Source organism: Delphinapterus leucas, chromosome 4 (genome assembly GCF_059928025.1).
Source record: "Delphinapterus leucas isolate spDelLeu-1000000601 "Yukka" chromosome 4, BTC_Dleu_Yukka2, whole genome shotgun sequence".
Classification (NCBI taxonomy): domain Eukaryota; kingdom Metazoa; phylum Chordata; class Mammalia; order Artiodactyla; family Monodontidae; genus Delphinapterus; species Delphinapterus leucas.
In genome coordinates, this window is record NC_143132.1 from 5,586,454 (window position 1) to 5,609,814 (window position 23,361).

Genomic DNA, 23,361 nt, shown 5'->3' on the forward strand with positions numbered 1-23,361 from the left:
AAACGAAATGAACATGATTTAATATTTTCAAATTAGTTTCAGTATCTGAGACACGCAACTATTAGCAGAAGAACTTTTGTTCCAGGATTTCATCTCCTGTATGGTTCATATTTCCCCTAAATTTGGCAATAATGTCTTACACACGGTGGACTCTTAGTGAAAACTAATGTGTAAGAGGCTATGGTTTAAGCTCTTAGGCTAAAGTGAGCTGCTTTCCCAAAACAATACTCCAGGAAAAATATATTTGTGTCTAAGGTCATCTAATTATCAAGTGATGTTGTGAAGTCTCAAAATTAGCAGTCGTTTTAATGGTAATTCTAACAAGTATCTAACTGAACCTTAGCAAGCTCACTGATTTTATAACTTTCGTTAGCGGCAAACTCCACATATTAACTAGACTCACAAACACACACGCATTTCTTCCTCCCCTTTTAAAACCATCTACCTGTTGACTTTATCAAATTCTCTAAACTTTTATTATTTGGGTAAGTAATATTACATGGGGAAATAATCTCTCTATGTGTTTTCCCATCTTTAAAATGAAGGCATCATCCTTATCAGTCTTACACAATTTCTGCGGGAAGGGAATTTATATAGGGCGTGTTTCCATTCAAGAGTGATGATGAAGGTAAAAAATATGGGGTTCACATGAGGGTGACTCTCTGCAACCAGTCAGGAGGTTCACCTGAAAGCCTCCCTCTGTCTCCTGAGGAGACTCCGGGCTTCACCACACCAACTCTGCCCTCAGGTCCCTGCTGGCTTTCTTCAGGGTCAGGAGAGGAGTCCATGGGCTCTTCCATGAACGCAGCTTCTGTACCACCTCCTCTCACTCTCCCCAGCCCACGTCAGGCAGCACTCCTCCTCCCTGAATACCATGAGGGGGTCTTCAAGACAGGGCACCAGGGGCCACTTAAACCCCCGCCATTGGACGTGGCAAGAATCCAGCAGTTCCCTGTGGGAGGGGGAGGTGTGACCTGCTCTGTGGGGAGAAGAAACTTGAACAAAAGTTGACAGGGATAATTGCAAAGAAACAGCACGGAATCTTGGGGACCAGAAGGAGACTGTTTAAAGAATCAAAGGGACTGAGAAAGAACAGATTCTGGCCAGGAGCTGACTCAGGGGGCTGCTCCCTGGAGGAAGGGAGATCTCATCCTAGCAGAGTTGGGAAGGGCAGAGATTGGAAAAAAAATCAAACTTCAGGTTCCTGTTCATCGTCTTAATGAGCTGACACTTCACAAGAAGCCAAGTCCACCAGCATCTCTGAGTAGATTTATATGTTCAAACTCCCAAAAGTTTGAATTTTCAACTTGTACATCAACCTGTGTTTCGAGCTTAGTCAATCCCTTTACAGGTGTTTCTTATCAAGGAATAAGGATGAATATGTAGCAAATTATTAGCTTGAGAGTAGAGGCACAAGGCACATTATTCATGAAGCTATTTTCTTTTTTCCCTTGCTGTGGCCCTAAGAAGTTCTAAGGTGACAGCGAAAGCCATTCTCTCTCCTTCACTGCAACCTGCATTTCAGTTGAGTGAAAAGTCTCCCACAATGGTTGTTTTGGCAAACACTACTTTTACTTAACAAAGACACCGGAAATGTATAGGCAAAAAGCCATATTTACATAAAGAACTATTCTTTAAACTCAACTACTTGCTACAAAGCAGGTTTCAGGACCTATCATTTCAGTTAATTTGATTCTGGGATAATTACTTAAATAGGGGCATCATTATAGCCCAAGTATTCAGAAAGTCTCAATTACCTATTTTTTATAAGTTCACATAAAATTGTTAGGATCTTTAGAGTTATTTTTCACTTATATTTTATTTTTTATGCCTAAGGTTGCAATTTATTCAATAATGCCCTGGCACCCTAAAAACGTTAATGAGTATGTTCAAAGCTTCCTGTGAGTGCCATTCATATTAGACCCCAATAAATTGCTCCAAGCATCCTGCTATTTCGTTTTGGCCAACAGCAAAGGGGACCCTTTCTTGTGTGAGCTTCCTTCTCATAATCTCTGCTTCACAGTGAGAGAAGCAAAGTAAAAGGAGTCGAATTGCTTTGCTCAAGGTCATGAAGCAAGTGAATCCAAAGGTAGAATGAACATTCTCTTGGTCTTCTTGCCAAAGCCCACACAGATGGCTTCCTAACATGGTGGGGAGCATGACGGCTCATCACCTTTATTCCTCCAAAGTCAAGTGCATGGAGAAGCCACATAGACAGGGCCTCCTCTTCTTGAGCTGTGTCTCTGGACAATAGGCAATCACTTCATAAAAGTGAATCAACCTCCCAAGCTTTTCAGTTTTTTCTTTATGAAACTTGCCAACTCCCAGTGTGAGCTAAAGAACATTGTTAACAAAACATCAGTGCTTTTCTGCTTTACAGGTTAATTTCAGTGTTGATGCTGCCCATACTCCCTCACCACACACAGAGACACAGGGAAATCTTTTACAAGCCTGCCATGAAACACAGCTATGGGTCTGAGCAGGTCTGGAGTGGAGGAAACCGGTCTTTCCACTTCTGATGGCAACTCTGGAGATCAACCAGCTTTGTAGCTGTCTTTTGGGCCTCTAACCTGATCCCTACAAACCAAAACCCATTCTAAATTTTATTTTTTTATTCTTATCAACAAAGACACATGACCACTGCAAACCCAACCTCAAAATCCCAAGCTCAGAAAATTTTCAGTTTTTCTTAGAGGACTTTACATTCTGGTAATAAACCTTCTAAAAGCCAAGGAGACAAGTGAGTACCTGTGAGGATGATGGAGTGCCCTGGATTGACTTGTGTCCTCCAAAAGGATGTGTTGAAGTCCCAACCCCTGAACACCTGAACATGTGACCTTACTTGGAAATAGGGTCTTTGCAGATGTCATCAAGTTAAGATGCAGTCCCAATGAATTAGAGTAGACCCTAAATTTAATGACTGGTATCCTTATAAGGAAAGTAACATTTGGACAGATAGACACATGGGAAGAACACCACGTAATGACAGAGACAGAGATTGTAGAAACGTAGCCACAAACAAAAGAATGCCAAAGATCAACAACCACCACCAGCAGCCGGGAAGAGGCAAGAAATGTTTCACCCAGAATCTCAGAGGGAACATCACCTTCCCAATACCTTAACGTCAGGCTTCTAGCCTCCAGAACTGTTAGCGAATAAATATCTGTTGTTTAAACCACCCAGTTTGTGACAGCAGCCCTAGGAAACTAATACAAGGTTGCATAGGGTCTAGGTTATTGTTTGTTGGTTGGTTGAAGTTTGCTCATTAAAAAATCCATATTTCAGAGGCTTAAAACCTCACCGACATCTCCATTCTCCTTTGCTGAAGCTCATAAAGGAGTGTAAATGTGATCTCAGGAACCCCTCCCAACAGACCCATATTTTGTCTTCTTCAGCTCAAGGTTGCAGAGGGTCTAATCTAGAAAGAGAAGGGACATCTGGACCCACTGAACCCACTGCACATCTGGGTCCTGGCCACAGGGCATCCCTGGCATCTGCTTGGTCAACAGAAGAACCACTTGAAAATGTCAGGATTTTGAAAACCCAATATGTGCTTCAGGGCAGCAATGGATAATGAAAAAAGCACATCAAGCAAAACTCCTTGAAGCTTTTGCAGGAGACATGCATCAGAGCACAGACACTAAAATTGCAATGAAAGATGTCTCCAAATTTGGTCAACCCAGATAGAGTATGGCTAGAAGTTGGAACACAGGGCCAAGAGTCAGAAATATTGGCGTCCATATTTCCGTCTCCTTGCTTCTTCACAGAGCATCTATCCATGAGTCATCCTAGCCTATGTGGACTCCAGTAACCCCAGTATAACTACATTTAACTCCACATTAACCTGAAGTGTTTATGGAAAGCAAAGAGTCACACTGGACTAAAGTGATTTGAGGTCCTCAGAATTGGGGGAGAAGAAAGGCATATTCTGAATATATGGTTCTTTAAAAATCTCACGTTTGTATTTCAAGTGAGAAGATGCTGAGGGGAATAATGATGCTGAATATGACATTAATTCTGAGCAGTCACCCTGGGATAATTGTTATTAATAGTCATGCTTGATCTCCAGCCCTGTAACATCCTTCATGTGGGCTGGATTCCAGCCGGCTACGTAGCTTGGAGCATCCCAAAACCTCGACTCTAAAGCCAAGCACTTGTAGCAATCTGACTAGACAAAAAAAAAAATAAACCAATTAAAGCAAAACCACTCTGAGACAACCTGAAAACTGGAAGTACAGCTTGCCTGTAAAAATCTGGGAAGAAGGACTGATTTCACTTAGGGCTCCAAATTGCCAGGGACCAAAGGAGGTCAGAGCACAGATGCAAATGTAAATCTTCCATGTTGGAGAAGGAAGAGCTAGTGGGAAGACAGGCTCTTCTGGATCTAATTCATAGCAGCCTGAGATGGTTGCAGAAACCAAAGTAATGGCCAAGTGCCATTATGGGTTCAATTGTGGGCTCCCCAAGGAAGACATGTTGGATCCCCAACTCCTGGGACCCCAGAATGAATTTTATTTGGAGATAGAGTCTTTACAGAGGTAATCAAGGTAAAATGAGGTCATCAAGGTGACTCAAATCCAGTATGACTGATGTCCTTATAAGAAGGGGAAATTTGGACACAGACAGGCACATAGGAAGATAGTGAAGACCCAGGGAGAAGACGAGCATCTGCAAGCCAAGGAGAGAGGCCTGGGACAGATCCTTCCCTCACAGCCTTAAAAGAACCAACCCTGCCCACACCTTGATCTCAGACTTCCCACCTTCAGAACCGAGAGACAATAAATTTCTATTGTCTGAGCCACCAAATCTGGTACTTTTTTACCACAATTTTGCTTTGTTATTGAACTAATACAAATGTCATCTCCAAAACCCTCAATTACTTCCATTAACTAGAATGATTTTTCTGTCTTATGTTTTTAGGAGGAAAAAGAAATCGTACGAAAAAAAGTCAACATCATTGATTGAGTCTTCTGTATTATTATACTTAGTGCTTATCCTACCAGGCATGTTCTGAGCACTATATAAATATGAAGTCATGAATTCCACAGGGTACCTCTATGAGTCAGGGATGATTATCATCATCTCTAGTCTGTGGATGAGGAAATTGAAGCCTAGAGGGGTCAAGGGACTTGCTCAAGGTCACAGAGATAGGATGCACACCCAGCAGCACCCCAGCATCAATGGCCTTGACCACATGGCTACCCTGCCTGTTTTAAACTCCCATCCTTCTGGCCAGTAACTTTGCTGTGGTCGGACAGCTCCAGTCCTGCCCCACACAGTTCTCAACATTCAGCTTGGGGATTTGGGGAAACGACAAGACCCCACCCTGTGTCACTCAAACAAAAGCCCCCCAGGGGAAGAGCATTTAATTCAAACAGCTCTGTTAAATTGACAGCACCTGGGTTTCAAAGTGAACATAGCACCAACAGCACCCAATGTTGAGCAGATCTTGTCTTTGCCCCTTTTCCCCAGCATCATGGGAGGGCAACATCACAGCCAGTCAGGAAGTTGAGACCCCAGGTCTGCTCCCTGCCTACTCATAAATTCCAGGGTGGACAGAGAAGTAGGAACAGCTTCTGTTAGGAGGCAGAACAGGGCTGCGCTCCCCCACATGTCCACTCCTCTTGTCCTGAACCCTGACCCGTACCTGGCCAGGTGGTCTGGGGTTTTCCACCCCCTGCAGCTGGTGAGGCAGCTGAGTGAGGCTGGGGAGCTGCTCGTCAATGTCAAAACAAAAGGTGCACATCTAATTTGCTTGCAGTCACGCCCAGATCAAAGACCATCCTCCCCTCCAGATAAATGACTGAAGGAATGGTTCAGCATCCCTGGGAGTCAAATGTGCAGAACCTGGGATTTCTGGATGAACCGCAAAATGTGAACTAACTCACCGTAAGCACTCCTCCTTGACCCTTCGCTGGGAGCTCATAGCACAAGGCACTAAGGGGTTTCCATTCATTAAAATTAATTTCTCAGCCAAAATTAAAATGGGGTTGCTGATGGAAAGTAGAAATGCTTGTTACATAGACAGGCATTCAGAATATTATGGAAGCATGAGCCAGGTGAGAAGTGATGCCATAGGGCAGAAAGAAGCTGGCCCAGGGACAGGGATGCCCCTCCACGTGAGCTGTCTGTGGCCACTGGACAAAGCAGGATCTTCTCCACCCAAGGTGAATTCCAGTCCAATGGAAAACCTGACTTCTCTCAACCGACTCTTGGCAGAGGGTTTGTAAACCTGGCAGTTTGACTCAGTGCTTCTCAGACTTGAGTGCATCAGTATCACCTGGGGGATTTCTGGTCCCCATCCCACAGAGTCTGGTTCAGCATTTGCTAAGAAGAGCCTGGGTGATGCTGATGCTCTGGGCCAAGCACCCCACTTTGATAACCACTGGTTTGGGTAGAAGTGGCAGAAGAGAGGGGAGGTGGGCACACTACCACCTCAGCAGCAGGTTGAGGACACCTGAGAGGGCGTGTGAGGCAAGGTGTGCATTGCTTGGAGGCAGATGGCCATTCTGACTTATTAGTTGGCGGCCCCTCCTCCCACATGGTGAGCCCCATCTTTACACCTCCTCATGCAGCTGTTCAACGGATGCCCAGCACGTTTACTGACTGCACACCTTGGGTACGGGTCCTGACCTCTCTGAGCCTCTGTTTTTACATCTAACATCAACGAAATAACACCTGTGAAATACTCAGCCCGGTGCCTGGCACATAGGAAACCCTAATACATTTTAGAGTCATTATTATTATTATTATCAGTTATTAACTATTAATGAACAATGACAACACATACCAACTGCCGCAGCTACAGGTGCACTCAGCCATGTTCTGACCCCAAACCACCATCAGCTTTATCTGAAAAGCAGACACACTTCCAGAGACCAGTGGATGAACATGATAGCACATCTCCATCTGCTTCAGAGAGCTCTGCCCTTCAAAGAAGTTTCCAGAGACATGTTTCATTATAAAAGCAGGAAGCCCTGTTTTGACCCAGGGATCGTCAGGCTACCACCAAAAATCTCTACTCTCTGACATTGCCTATACCCATGGCCACCTGGGATTCTAAGACTTATTTACTTGAGCAGGAGGTAGAGAAAAATATATGAAATTATAGGGACAGTATTTACAATCCCTTCCCCCCTCACTACTTGCTATGCCTTGAATTGTATTCCTATATTGAAGTCCTAGCTTCCAGTACCTCACCATGTGCCCTTATTTGGAAATAGAGTCTTGCAGATGTAACTAGTTAAGATGAGGTCATATTAGAGTAGGGTGGCCCCTTTTCCAATATGAACTGGTGTCCTTTTAAAAAAGGGAAATTTGGACGCAGACATGTACACAGGAAAGATGAAGGTGGGATCAGAGCTATAGATCACTGCCTTAAACTAAAACACTAACCAAAGGGATGGAAGTTCTACAACAATATTTAAGAGTCAAAATAGGAGGAATTGGGTGATTGAGTACTTGAGAGGTGAAGATGAGAGAAAAATTAGGATGAAAAATTAGGTTTATTGAAAGAATGATGGCTCCATAAAATGATCAATAGGAGGAGTAGGAGGAATTTTAGCAAGGGAACGTTTGTGTCTGTGGCCATATTTGTTTGAGGTGTCCAGATGCCTCTAGGTCCAGGAGGCAACTGTGCCTCAGAGTTTGAAAGTAAAGAGAGAAGTTCAGGCTGGAGATGGAGTCTAAGCATCAACAGCAAATAGACTGCATTTGAAGACCTACGAATGGACAGGATCTTCCAGGAGAAGTACATAAAGTGGAAATAGAAGAGGGATTACTTTCACAGGGTGACTGGAAAAGAAAGATCAGAGAGCAGAAGAGAGAAGAACAGTAAATGAGATACTAGGGGAACCAGGAGAGTTGAGCATCCCCATAGCCAAGGGAGAGAGTTTCCAAAAGAAGGAGCAAGAAGAGGGTGAAAGCCAGCAAATAGGCTGAGAAGGGAATTGGAGGGACACAGCCACCTGAGGACCACCAGGAAGCCCGCCTTCAGACAAGGGGAGATGCAGAGCCAGAGGGCACGGGTTGAGACCCATGTATAGAGGGACTACAATACTTGGAGGAGTCCAAGTATTAAGGGAATGGTAGGCTTTTATTTCCCATCTAAATGAAAAATGTGTCATTTTTAAAGATAACATCAGCTCGGATCCTGATTCATGTTTCAAAATCTCCATAAACGATTTGAGGAGCTTGTTGTTGTTCTAGCAAGTTTCCAACTGTGAGTTGTCTGTTTGTGGGGGGATGAAGCACCGACCACCCCCAGTCCTTTTTTCTCTATGGCTTTTCTTATGGTTAAGGGGAGGGTCAGTGTTACCGTGAGGTCGAGAAACACATTTTGATGGAAATTTTAATGGGGGAGGGGTGGGTAGAAATTGGATACAGAGGGATGGGCAGCAAGGAAGCATGTTTTTTAAGGTGCAGGAGTCCTGATCTTACATACAAACCCCTGGAACTCAGAAATGGGGGAAAGATTGAAGGTGAACTGGGCTGGGAGAGACAGCAGTAAATGTCCATATGTTACTGAGTCCAAGCTCACTCTGCCCACCACACAACAGGCCAACAAATTGGGAGATGAGGTGTTGAGGCAAGAAATAGTGACTTTATTCGGAAAGCTGGGCATCCGAGAAGATAGAGGACTAGTGGCCTAGAGTACCACCTTATTGGGGTCTGGAAGCTAGTTTCTTCTATAGAACAGAGAAGGGGAGGAGGTGAAGAAGTAAAGTAAAAAGGTCATAAGTCTTGCAAAACATCTGGTTTGGCTAGCTTCGGGGAAGGGATGTGTTAATTTCCTCTTTCTTGCAGCCATTCAGAATATTTCCCTGTGAGCTGAACAAAGGCACTTTAGTTTAACTTTTAGACAGAGAGGCAGTCTTCCCTGAGGGTCACTGCTCACCCTTAGCTTTGACTTGGGAGGGACTCTTAGGGCACCCCAGTTTCAGAGCCCCCCCAGCTGAAACCTCTCTTTCAATTTCATCTCAGCTCAACAGCTCCTGCTACCCAAGTCTGCCCCCTCCTTCCTTATAGGAACTGTTCCCCAGAACACACCCTAGTGAGCCTCCCGCCCTGCATGTCATCATCAGACCTGCTGGCTGGGGAGTTTCTCAGATGCTAAATTATAACATTCCCAATGGGAAGACAGCAGATTGGTGAAATGGAATAGAATGCGATCACGACATTCATTTTAGAACATTTTTCAAATTCAGATGATATAGAAAAGAATGGAGAAGGTGATGCTAATTTCTGAGGGAACTTTTGAAGAAGGAAAGCCTGTGTTAGCAGCTTGGATGAGCAAGTTATCAGTTATGAAATGCTTATCAGCTCAGAAAGCCTTTGGTGTGCCAGCTCTGTGCTAGGTGCTGGGGGGAGAGGGACGTGTACCATGACTGGTTCAGGGGTCTTGTCCTCCAGGAGTTCACATTAGGCATCACTGTCAGAGAAATTTGGAGGTCAGTTCAAAATTCTAATGCCTTCTGCTTATCCTGCAGACATTTCCATCCTGTCTTGATGTTTCCATGGAGGGATGCTCTGTAGTCGTCCTGTGATTTCCTCTGCAGAGACTTAGCAATGAACTTGCAAGTTGGCCACCCATGGTTTTGTTATCAACCCAGGTTCTCAGACTTTTAATCAACAGAAATTGATAAGAGGCCAGATAAGAAATTCAGGCAAGGCTTTATTGGGACTCCTGCTGTAGCACAAGGGAGTGAAAACAAGTAAGATTTCCTTTGCTCACTCCCTGAAGGGGGAGCGAGCTGGTCCCTTAAATGGGGTAGGGGTAGGGGTGGATCAGTGAGTCGGGCTGGAGGGGTGGCTTAGGTGGCCTGCCCACCCCCTTGGTGGTGTGTGTGCGGGGATAATGGGCAGGACCCTGCTTTTTTTCACAATACCTCAGAAGTGGCAGTGGATTTCTGGTCTTTTTGTATCTTGTTGTTCATAATTTGCCCCAACTGTGCATGCACACAGGTATTTTTAGTCCCTTATAGTTTCTTTGTATCTGTTGCTCAACGAGACATTTGTCCAGGTGCAAGCACTGCAGCAAAGGGCCCCAGGTCCCAGGTCCCAGCCTGTCTCAGTTTATCAACACAGGAAGACCCTACATCCACCAGAAGCAACACAGGTGTCCACTCTGTGGTGGGGGGCGGTGGGTGTTTATTGTACATGTGGAAATGAATCAAGAAGCAGGAGAGTTTCATTCTCATCCTGGCTCAGCCACTGAGGAGCTCAGTCACCCCGGCTGGAATAGACATTTAACTGACTTTGGACCTCATTTTTCTGGCTTGTAACGTGAGGTTTTTGGACTAGCAAATCTCTACTTTCCTTACCAGTTCTACAAGATTCATATATTTGGAGTTTCAACTGTAAAGGTATAGTAGGTGCCCCAGTGGGTCCCCCAGAACCTCCAGCTGCTGGGAGTGTTGGTGGCTGAAGGGTCTGAGAGGCGTACAGCTGATGTATGTCCTCTCCCCAGCAGTCTCGCCCCTCCCTGGGGCAGCACACACCCACTGACAGGTCAATACAGGACAGTGTGAGCACAATCCCCTCCCCAGGGCTCTCTGAGATCAAGGAGTCTCACCCTCCCCCTCTTCCCACCCATAGAAAATGCCTCTCAAAAGCAAACTGCAGTGCTGCAGTGACTAGAGTTCAAGGGATGCACTGAGCCAGTCACTGCCTGAACTTGGGAGTAAGGAAGATGGACTGCCACATTCCACAGGGGTGTGGTCTGTCCACAGAATGCCCAGCCCTTCCGCACCCCTTTCTGCTCCTTCTTCTCCCTCCTAGGCAATCTTTTCCTCCCTCAGTGGGTTCCAGGGTCCAAGGTTCAGAGACTTGGAGAGTTTCAGCTCTCAGATAGGAGTTCCCCGACCTTCCATGGGTGCCAACATCCCTGAGTATTTCTTTCCCACCCCCACCCACACACCCAACCATGTGGTCACCTCTTGAAAGATGTGGCAGCTGAAAAAGCGATCACATTCCAAGCAGAGATGCCAGCAAACATCCCGGGTCAGACACCTGAGGGTTCAGGGGACATAGCCTCGGAGATCTCAGGGACCAGTACCTCTCCCATCAAAGGCACTGGAGGAAAAGATGGGTGGGACCCGATTTGTGTGTTGGAGGAGACCGAGTTTTCCACCCCTAATTACAATGAGAGACACCAGGCACCAGCTGTGAGGCTCTGGGGACAGATGGGAGGACAGCGTTCTGAGCGGGGTGATTCAGGAGTCTTCCTCTGGGGGGAACGGGATTGAGTCAACAGGGATTCCAGAAAGAGGAACTAGATGGGCAACTCAGATGAGGAACCAGTGTGGACAAGGCTCAGAGGGGAAAAGTACAGTGTGTGTGTGGGGGGGGTGTGTGTGTGGGTGGTGTGTGTAGAAGCCAGTCAGAGCTTTGGCTGGAAAGATCAGAGTGACCTTGATCGTGGAGTAACAGGGCTTCTGTTAAAAGGCTGGATTGTATCTTAGGGGCCACAGAGCAGAGGAATGTGATCCAATCAATTGGATCCATGCTCCTGAGAGACAAAATGGCAGCGGTGGTGGATGGATGGGGCTGGGAGTGGGGGTTGGGGGGGGGGGGGAGGGCAGTGTGATGATAATCTTGTCTGAGGTAGGGAGAGCCTAACTCAGACATGGTATTTGGGGGTCGATTGGAGGAGAGGCTATGAGAGACAATAGGGAGGCAGCATACCCCAAAATCAAAAGAAACACAATCCATAACTGGGTAAAGGAGGGACAGAGAGGGGTCTGGAGGACCAGCTGGGTTTGAGTTATATGATACCATTGCCAGGTGGAGAACATGGGATTAGAGTGGGGATCTTAACTTCAGGGAGTGAAGGAGGCAGAAGAGCCCTGGGATTAAAAGCCTGCGTTTTGGCGACTGGAGCTGAACCTGACCTCTATATCCATTAGCTATAACCTTGGCTACTTCCAGTCTCACTGTTCTTCCAGCTCTTCATATGCAAAAACGGGAGACACTCAAGGATGTACCTCGAAGACCACTGCCAACATCACGCAGCATCGTTCAAGGCCAAGCCCTTGAACAATGCCTGGCCCAGGTATGCGCTCACCAAGTGCAGGCTCTTCTCTGAGGGAAGGGGTCCCAGGTACCACTTTACAAATCTGGTGAAATCTATGTATCCTCTCCCCAGAAAATGCACATGGACCTACAGTAGCCATCCCTGGACTCCAAAAGTGCCCATGGATCTGGGCTAAAAAGGCCCAGGCTCCATGGAGGTGTCCTATAGGCATTTGGAAATAGGGATCTGGAATTCCAGAGACTAGTCAGGGCCAGAGAAGAGCATTTGGGAGTCAGCAGCATATTTTTGTACACACTTGTGAGCATCAGAGACAACGTCAGGGAACAGGAAATATCCTGAGCTGGGCAGGAACTCAGAAGGAGGAGTTCCCTCCACTGGCAGGGAAAGGCGCCAGGGAGCGGTCAGCAAAGTGAAGAAGACGAAGCCCCCCCAAAGCAGGGAACTGCACACAGCCCTGGACCTCCCAAATTTTAGTCATTGCTAGGTCACGTCAGGAATGCAAACCAACACAATGAAAGCTCACACGGCAACCATGTCAAATTTCACTGAACTGCGCTGTACCATCAGATTCTTCTGTCTTATTTAGACTCTATATGTTTTTTCTACCTTATCTCTCCAGCTGTTCAATTTAAATTTGTCCCTTTGTGTCCTCTCTAAAAATTGTATTTCCCAAACCATGGTACACATTTAGAAATAAGATTATTTTTGTTTTACGAATTTATTTATGAAAGGTTTTACAAGCACACTGAAATAGCATTTAGTTAGGTACTTTTAGCTAATTGACCTTATTGAAAAGAACAAAATGACATGAAACCATGGGGATTCTGGAAAATCCCATACATGAAAAGTCCCTCCCATCTGATCCTCAGATTTGGAGGATTCCAGCAGCTGCAGTTGATGGGCAGAGACCAATAGCCCAATACATTATGTTTTCTGCCTGCCTTTTGGCCTCAGTTTCAGAGAACAAAGTGGGAAGAAGGAGGAAAGGACAGAAGGAGAGAGGAAGGAAGGAAGGAAGGAAGGAAGGAAGGAAGGAAGGAAGGAATGAAGGAAGGAAGGGAGGGAGGGAGGGAAGGAGGGAGGGAGGGGAGAAGGAAGGAAGAGAAACATGGTGAGGACAGGAAGAGAAGATGGTGCAGAAGGGGTAGGATGAAGGCATCTGTTGGCATGAGCTTTTGACTCACTTAGATATTGGGGTCTGTGGGGTTACCTTGCCACCAAATTTCACGTTGGTGCCCATGAGTTTTTAGTTTTGTTCTTCTAGTTGCTCCGTGTGATCTTAAGCGAATTTAGGGAGTTTCCAAAACCATGCTGTCCCCCTCCTTCTTCTTCTTTAATGTCTTATTCAACAAACTTGTTCAGGATCATTTGGTGATGGAAGTTAAGTAACACTGTTAATTAGACATCTTCCCGTGACCCATTCTGGTAAGCCCCTCGTTAATACCTGCAGAAAATCTACGGACCACTGCTGATCACTGTCTGCAGGTCTGTTGCATCACCAGTGGCGCAGGAGGGGATGCGGTGTTGAAAATCAAAGACACTGATCAGTGAACACAGAATGATTTAGGCCCTGCATCTCAATCTAAAGTTTAGTATAAACGCCCACAGTACAGCCTGTACCTTTGTATCTTGACACTTTAAACAAGGGTGAGGAATGTGTGTCCTCCCGCCACCTTGAGCACAGGAACCCTATCTTAATCATACTTTCATCCCCTGCATGCAACATGGTCCCCCACACAAAGACAACTTTTTAATCTAGTAATTAAGTGAAAGAATGATGCTTAAGTTCTATGCCTCATCAACTGAGTCCTATGAAATGCTTTTCTTTGTGGCACAAAATCCAAGCAGCCTGTATTACTAGGTCTGGAAGCTGAGTTCAATCACCAGTGGCCAATAATATAATCAATCATGGCTATGTAACAAAACCTCCATAAAAAGCAGTATACAACGGGGTTCAGAGAACTCCTGGGCTGAGGAACACATCAAGATGCTGAGGAGGTAACGTGCCCAGAGAGGGAAGCTCCACGCACCCACCTGCATACCTTGTTCCTTGCCTCTCTTCCATTGGGCTGTTTCTGAATAGTATTCTTTATAATAAACCAGTAATGTTGCAGGAAGTGGGGCCCCTTCCAGGGCCCTCTAGTGGGCTCTTGTTTAACACTTGGAAGTCAATTGCCTGAGGAGACACATGTGCTGACAAAGCAAAAGACTTTATTGGAAACGGGTGCCCAGGGGGAGAGCAGCAGTGTAAGGGAACCCAGGAGAACTGCTCTGCCCCCAGGACCTGCTGAAGTTCAAGTTCTTTATGTCTTAGTGCAGGAGGAATTCAGCAAGAGGCAAAATGATAGGTAAAAAGTGGATTTATTGAGAGAGATACACATTCCACAGACACGGTGTGGGCCCTCTTAGAAAGCAAGAGACCCCGCAATATGGGGTGGTTAGTTTTTATGGGCTGGGTAATTTCTTAGGCTAAAGAGTGGGAGGGCTGTTCCAACAATTTTGGAGAAGGGGCGGGGATTTCCAGGATTTGGGCCACCGCCCACCTTTTGGCCTTTTATGATCATCCTCGGAACTGTCATGGCACATGTGGGTGTGTCATTTAGCATGTGCTGATGTATTACAATGAGTGTATACTGAAGCCCAAGGTCTAGTGGAGGTCCAATCTCCTGCCATCTTGGGCCTAGTCAGTTCTAACCAGTTTATGTCCTGTCTTCAACAACTATGTCATTCCTAAAGGGTGGTGCCCTGCCCCCTTCCCCCCTGCTTCAAAAGTAGTTAGTGGCAAAACCAGACTTAAGATTCAGGCAGCCTGTCTCTCAGTCCAGGTCATCTCATTTAAGACTGTAGCTCTCCGTTAAAAAGAAAAGCAGAAAGCGGCATTACCCTTAAGGAACGGCTATGATTAAAAAAAAATTACTTTTTTCAGACAAGCTCTGTAAGCAGAGACTATGATATCTAACATGTTGATTTTGAGGTAGGGCAAGACCTGATTTTTATGGTCCTGATTGAAGACTGGAACATTAACAGGCCATTGCTTTTTTTTCTCAAGAGTCCTTTACTTCCACTTCGTCCGATTCTGCAAAGCAGACAGCTATCCTCCCACCCAATCAGTTCTATATGTTTTGAAATCTACATACTTAATTGGGCTCAGTGACAACAGTTCTGATCTACACAGTGCTGACCTCCAAGATTTCCTGTGCCATCTGTGTCACTCTTATTTGAAGGACCTAGTTACTGTGCTGTAAATTGGACTCTAAGTTTTTCATATTGGGTTCCTTTACTGGGTTCCATTTACTGAATAACAGTAAATGGTAAATAGAGCACTTAATGGTTGGAATAAAACTGGTAAACACATTTAGAAGAACTTTGGAGGCTCAGTAGATGTGGGCGGTGGGTGCAGATAAAGGAGAAAAGACAGCTTTCTTTAATACCTTTAATGGATGTAGCAATTTGTTTCTCCTAGTCAAGAATCAGCATAAATTAGTTGCCTATAACAATAGCCAGGTACTGGAATTAATTCTTAGTCACCATGTACTTATTTCCTAAGGGAAAATACCTATTAGCATGAATATTCAAATGGCACTGCAGGCCATTAAGACTCCATTTGGTCTACAAACAGAGCTCTTGATGATTTTGGAACCAGGCTCTTTTAAGTAGCATCAACAACAGAAACTTCTAGATCTTCAAAGTCAGTCTTTTGAGTTCACAATAAGAGACAGGATTGTATCCATTTGCTGCATATGCCGTAAAGCTGGGAACTTAATCTCTATTTCTTCCTCATTTCTCAGGATAATGAGACTCTGAACTGTATCATAAATTTCAAGTTAGCAGTCAGTGGAGCCTGGACCAAATTTGTTGTTTCCTGCGGTTTAGTGGCATGGTCACTTGGAAATGGGCTGGGACCACCAGTGTTTCTCCAAGCCTGCCAAAATGTTTATAGCTCCAAGAAATTACTTATGCCAACAGAAGCTTCGTGCTGCAATAGACTTGAAGGAAATTCAATGCCTGACATACGGTTCAGAATGTAAAAAGATTGAACCCCTGGAAAAAGGGCACAGATTTCCCAAGTGGGTTGTAAAGCAATAACCACAGATTTCCTTTCATCTTCCCTCCGACTAATGTGACCTGGTTACCATGATCTAGGAGGAGACTCCCTAGGAGTGGTGGGGAAGAAGAAGAAAAAAGTGTCTCTGAGGCAGCCAGACAAGAAGCATGGGTTAACCACAATGCACTCCTCCCCTGGGACTCAGGAAGTGGATGTGCGCCATCCTTTATGACCAATATGTGAATTAATAAAATGTACGGGACTTCAGTCTTCACCCTCAAGCAAGCAGGAAGGTATGCATAATTATAAAGGAGGGAACTGTGCTTAGAACTTTGTCAAAGGAGCACCCCATTACAATTTAGAATATGGCCATGACACCTGTGTCCCCACCCCCATTGACCTTTCTCATCTTCTAAAATGCATGCCAACAAACTGGGATTTTCTCAAGAATAGCCATAGATGTTTTATGCTAAGAAATCTGTCTCAAAGGAGCTAGCCACACAAATTGCAACCATGATAATCACAATTGTGGGCTGCCTTGTACGCCCCAGGCGGTGTGCTAGGAGTTTATACACGGTATTGCCTTACATTTAATCTGCATAAAAGATGTTACTCTCCATGCTCAGATCTTCATCTGAGGCTAAGAGAAGTCAAGAGACTTCTTCCGGGTCAAGCACAGCCAAAAAATGGCTCAACTGGTGTTTGGACTTCCCTCAGTCTCACTCCAAAAATGAGTCTCTATTCTTGGCAAATATATTATACTGTCCTTAAAATATGAGAATAATAATGATATTATTGTACTCTTATTTGGTTGTTTCTCACTAGGGGAAGATGGTGCCCATATGAGTAAACATCCAAAACGTGAGCTCCATGGATAATGTGAGAGGAAAGTGATTTGGGGGGAGAGCTCCACCTGCCTGCTACACTTCTCCATAACCCTAGGGGGAGAGTCCATCCTTCACTAATGGGGTGAACAGAAGGCAATTCAAACCCCAGGTAGACTAAGTAGTAAAAGTCAAAGAAAGATCAAAGGTTCAAATCTGAACAAAATACAGACAGACAAACCCTGATGGTCACCACTCATTTCTTCATTTATCACATATTTGCTTAGCATGTGTTACCTGTCAGACACTGAGGATAGGAACTGGATATCCATCCCCAACAGCGAACATGACAGACAAGGCTCCCGTCCCCACGGAGCTTTCATTCTCATGAGGAACATGGAAGCAAGAAAACAAATAAATATACACCCTGATTTCAGTTCAGAATGGATCTTTATGGCTTTACGTTGGATCAGCTCTGAGCCAAGTCCACTCTAAGTGAGGATTCCCAAGGCCAGGATTATAGACCCATAGCAGACTGCTATGGTTTCTGACCGGGCCAGTCATATTCAGTGACATCTGGAATGTAGCACATCCTAAGAGAGGGTTTGCACCCTCACAATGTTCTGTCCCAAAGCCTCCATTTGTTGCTGTGCTTCCATTTCTCCCCTTGGTTGGGCTCATTCCTGTGTTCTGAGCTATTGTGGTTCCTACACTTTTCCTTCTGGTTCTTCTCCCAACCTCCCCTTGCTCTTCCTGTCCTCACCCCCTCCCCATCTTCTCACCCATCCCTGTTGACCATGACCCTCTTAATGGGGGAGTGTGGGCTGCTCTGCCAGCCCCTCCCCTCCCACCAGAATCAACAGCAGTAGCAAGTCCACATGCTGTGGTTTGAGATGCAAGAAGTCACCTCAAAGATCTCCCTCATTCATTCTCCAGGGAGCTAAAATGCCATTATTGGGGACTAATTCTTTGGGATTTTAACTCATCCAAACGCTTTTTTGTTAAGTGAGCAATTGTCTGAGTAGTACCGCCTAATTCAAGGCTTTACTCCCAAGTCCCAATGTTTATGTGCAAATACTAAAAATCGCAGAGCTCTGCAAAGGGTCACCCTCCAGGAATCAGGCAGGGAATTTCCAAACAATATCTTGGGAGGAAGAAAGCAGGTGGAATCAGGCTTTGACTTTCTAACAAATATCTCCTGGAAATTGAGTTAGAACAATGTCGTGGCCTTTTTCTCTGCTGTGCACTGTGGTTTGAGAGGGGTGATGGGTTGATTAGTGTCTCCCCCCACAAGATATGTCCACTTGGAACTATGAATATGACCTTATTTGGAAAAAAGGTCGTTGTAGGTTTTAATTAAGAATCTCAAACTAAGGTCATCCTAGATCATCCAGGTGACCCTAAAGAGAGGAGCAGGGCTTCCCTGGTGGTGCAGTGGTTGAGAGTACGCCTGCCAATGCATGGGACACGGGTTCGTGCCCCAGTCCGGGAGGATCCCACATGCCACGGAGCGGCTGGGCTCGTGAGCCATGGCCGCTGAGCCTGCGCGTCCGGAGCCTGTGCTCCGCAATGGGAGAGGCCACAACAGTGAGAGGCCCACGTACCGCAAAAAAAAAAAAAAAAAAGAGAGAGAGAGGAGCAGAGGGAGATTATACAGACAGAAGAGAAGTTTGTGTGGTCATAGAGGCAGAGGTTGGAGGGATGCGGCCGCAAGCCCAGGAACACCTGGAGCCCCCAGAGGCTAGAGGAGGTAGGAAGGATCCTCCCCCAGAGCCCTCAGAGGGAGCATGCCTCTGTTGGCACCTTGATTTTGGACTTCTTCTCAAGAACTGAGAGAACACATTTCTGTAGTTGTAAGCCATCCAGTTTGTGATCATTTGTTACGACAACGCTAGTAAACTAAAGGATGGGGTAAGGAGAAGACACCTTTCCGTTCACCGGAAACCATCTTTCCGTCAACTCTTCAGGAAGCCCACATGCCATTATTTGACATGACTCTTGTGGGTCTGGAGAGTTTCCCAGTTTTCAGAAGCTCTATATTAAAATGTGTCTGCTTAACATATTAAAAAGCTTAGTGGATATTAGTCTTCCAAACATAACATCTAGCAAAATAACAACAACCTATAGTCATGAAATCCCATGTAGGTACCTGAAGAGAAGATGCAGAATACCGGGTGGGGGCCAAGGCAGGAGGCATGTGAAACAAAGTTCCCCTACGAATATTTTTGTGTCACACACACACAAACACACACACACACACACAACGAATGACTTTTAAACCCAAAACTGTGCCTTCCGTTTTCCCTAAGAGCTGGACGTGCCTTTATGATTGTTACATAATTTTTAATGACTCACAAATCCTATTAATCTTTAATATGCAATTGATGCATTGAGCCCAGATGCAAGCTCCCTGGGAGATATTTACCAAGGCTGTTGTTAGGTTTTCCTAATTAGACACTCTGGAGTACAGATCTCCTGCTTACGCCATGCTTCTTTTATGTGAAATCACCCCACAAATTCAGTTCAACTGGCACTTCTGTTGAGCCACAGACCATCAGCAGAAGTTAGCTGAAATAATTTAAAGAGGCAGTTATGTGCTTCTGGCAATAAAAAATAAAAATAAAATCAGCATTTCATGGCTTTCAGCTAGCTTGAGACAAAAGTACGTGGGGCTGCAGCAATTTCCTGGCATTTGAAGTTGACTGTACTTGCTTTCTCGTGGCGGCAGGACCCTGAGGAATGGCCTCCTGGGTCAGGAGCACCATGGGTAGAGGGACGGGGACACCAAGAGCAGTTGTGTACCCTGACTCAGTGGGTCATCCCAAGGGTGGGGAGATACAGGGCTGAAAAGAAGCTGACCCGCTCCTGGGAGAGGTAGTACGTGTATCTGGGGTTTATTAAAGGAGCGGCCCCAGGCTACAGGCAGCCCAGAATGGCAAACATTCTGAGTTCATGCCTTTGGACCGACATAGGATGCTGGCCAAATCTCGGGCCATCTGTACTCACGGCCTCACTGTATTTGAGACAAATCAGGACTCCTGGAAACTGGCAATAGGTAACAAATTCATCAGTAAATGGAACATTCTAGAAACCCACACAACCAAACATTCTATTGAGGTTTTTTTTTAAAAAAAAGCGCACACTAAATAACAAAACAAATCTGAATATTTGCATAGATACTGGCGACCGAAAGAATAGAAAATTCCCCCAACATAAGAGATACTTGGAAATAAGATCACAGGCAAGGCTGCAGAATGGCCAAAGTCCCCAGGGAAGTCCAGAACCTAAAGGGCAGTTATAAAGTAACAGAATGTCAAGTCAAAAAGGGGTGGCGTGACCAAGTAATGTAAGGAAGTTAAAGTCTATTTCAAGTGATGAAATACCTTTAGACCCACTCCTCCTAAACGATTGTTCTATTTGCTTTGGAAAGACCAAGGGGCAAGCATTCCCCCTGAAGGCCACAATTGACCTCTGCTTTCCATGCAGACTCAGCCAGGGGAATTCAGCAGGAAGACGCAATAGCACTGTTAACTCCAAAATGGATTTATAGTGGCCTGCAACGTCAGACCCAACGTTTATCCTTCCACTTCTTCTGGATCTCTTGGTAGGTCTTCGTGAGTCTTGGAGGCTAATCTGTTTCTCTGAGTTATCTCAGCAGAGGCCCTGACCCACCGAGAATTAACGTCTACATCAAAGCACCAGGGATGCTTGGGAGAAGAGGAGGGAATCTTAAAAGAGCGAGCAAATATTTTGCAAAAAGAGTAAACCCCAACGTTGTTATTAGAAAGGAAGAAAGCATAGCTTCCAACTCTTTAAAGGAACATTATTTGACAACTTGCCTTTCAACTTGATTTTTGAGAGCTTGGTACACTGTCAATTAAAAGGTCATCTACCCTGGCTATGCCAGTCTGCAGCAAATGTCTCCACTTAAAAGGCTTTCTCGGGATTTCCAATATTTTGTTTGCACAGATAAAAGCTGCTTTAGAACACAAAGGTCATATTTACAGGGATTTATCTTTTAAAAGGAGGCATGCTGGGTGTCTTTAAATGAAGTCATCCAGAATAGATTGAGAACAACCTTTAAATGGCCAGTTGATGGACGGCGACTTGGGGAGGCCCCTTTCCCTAAACTACTTTGGCGAAAGTAAAAAGCTGCCATCTTTGATTATTGACAGGAAAATCGCTTTTGTTTTCCTCTTCTCATAAGTGTGACAGCATCCACTTATGGTGGACCTACTGTGTGCCCGGAACTTTCCCTTGCCTACTCTCTAACCTTCACAGCATCCCTGGGAAACAGAGCCTCCACTCAACAGAGGAAACAATGAGGCTTGGAGATGTGGAATCACTTGCTTGGTTGCAGACATAAGACTTGAAACCAGACTCTTCTAGCTCCTACACCCCAGACTCAGAATTCCCCACTAGAGCCACTGGAATTGTTCCACTGCATGAGCTAAGTCTGGTGAAGATTTATTCAACTCAACTATCTGGGTGTTGAATATTAACAAATAACAAAAAATTTCAAAAAAGAGGAAAAATTTGCCCTTGGCTTCAAGGAACTCAAAATTCTTTAGAAAATTAGGATTTGTGATGGTGAATTTTGTGTGTCAGCTTGACTAGGTCGTGAGTGCCCAGACATTTAGTCCAACCACATAGTTCTGGGTATGTCTGTAGGGGACTTTGGGATGAGATCAACATTTGAATTGGTAGACTGAGTATTGCAGACTGCCCTCCCCAATGTGGTGGGTCTCGTCCAATCAGTTAAAGGTCTGAATAGAACAAACAGTCTGGGTAGGAAGGAACTTCTCGTTCTGCCTAACTGCTGGAGTTGGGATGTTAGTCTACTGCCTTCAAACACAGACTTGGGCTTGAACTATGCCATTGATTCTCCAGGGTCTCCATCAAGTCAGCTACAGATATTGGGACTTCCCAACCTCCATAATGACATGAGCTAATTCCTTTCCATTCTCTGGAGAACCTGACTAATACAGAACTCCTCAATATGCCTCAAGTTATTTTCTTTATTACTTGAATGTACTGCAGGGTCAAGAATCAGCCACGGGGGTATGTGAAATTAGGCTGAGGATGAAGTAGTTTGATCTATAGTCCTCAGGATGAGCTACAGATCAGTCAAAACTGGGTTGAGCCTCAATTTTCCCATCTTAAAATCAGGATGATAATAATAACAGTAACTTTCTCCGAGAGTTCTGAGGATTAAATGCATTTGTGCTTAGGAGAAAATGCATTCGAAGCATTTAGCTCAGTGCCAACATGTAAGTGCTTATTTAATGAATGCTAGTTATTCCTGCAGCAGTGTGTCACCATTAAAGATTCATTCATTTGGTCTTGCAAACTTTAACATCTTTACAAGCTCATGGTAATCAACACAAATAGCTCTGCCTAGCTGACATTTAAGCCATTCTCAGCCTTAACTACATTGACAAACCTTAGTTGACCACGAACAAGAATAAGACTCAATGGCATGGGGGAAAAGGAACAGAAAGTGGGAAAGAAATGTGGGAAAGAAAGTGGAGGTTCAGAGGAGGCGGGTGGGAGGGTTGGGAAAGCACAGAGGTGGGTGCCTGAGGCTAGCTCCCCCGCTTCACAATTTTACCAACGGCCAGCCCATGGGCTATCTACTATTTTTTAAATCTGGACAATTCCATATTGTTAATAACAATGATCATAAAATAACAGTAATAGACAATGTTTGTCGAGTGTTCATTACAAGCCCACCTCAGTGGTAAGTGGCTCTATATAAATATAACGTTGCTTTCCTTGGTATTAATGCTGATTTCATTCTTATCAAATTACATTTGTTCATGACTCAGTTGCAACACAGCAGTGAACATCATTTGGGGGTCTTGCTTACTGGGATTCTGAGCACAGTTCCTTTAGAGAGGAATCCCTGAACTGTGTGCATCTTGGTGGATGGCCAGGCCAGGTGTGCCACGCTGACTGCTACTGAGTGGACATGTGACCTCCACTCGGCCAACAAGAAGCTCCTGTCCCAGCCTCTGCATCCAGGAGGGTGACCTAAAGATGCCGGGATGGTGGAGAAAGTTGCTCACAGCGGCTGCTAAACAGAGCGGGTATCCAGAGTGGCCTCTGCCCCCGGGGCATGTCAGCATTGGCATTCAGTGTCCAGGAGGGGCCACACTGCCAGCAACAATGACCAGATTGGAGGGCCCTTGGCTCCAGCCCTGCTGCCGAGGCTACCTGGGTCCCTGCTCTTTCTCTGAGTCAAATTCTCCAGGCTTCCCTTTAGTTCTGGAAGTTTCCAGGGACTTCCTCTCTGCTTCACCCTAGAGGTTTTGACAATTCACTCACTGACTAAATGGTCCTGGAAATCAGGAAATGGATATGGTAATATCTGGGCCAGCAATGCCTAGTGATGTAAGTCACGTGGATGCGTGTCACCCCCCCAGCCATGACTCCCTGACTAGTTTACATTTCATATG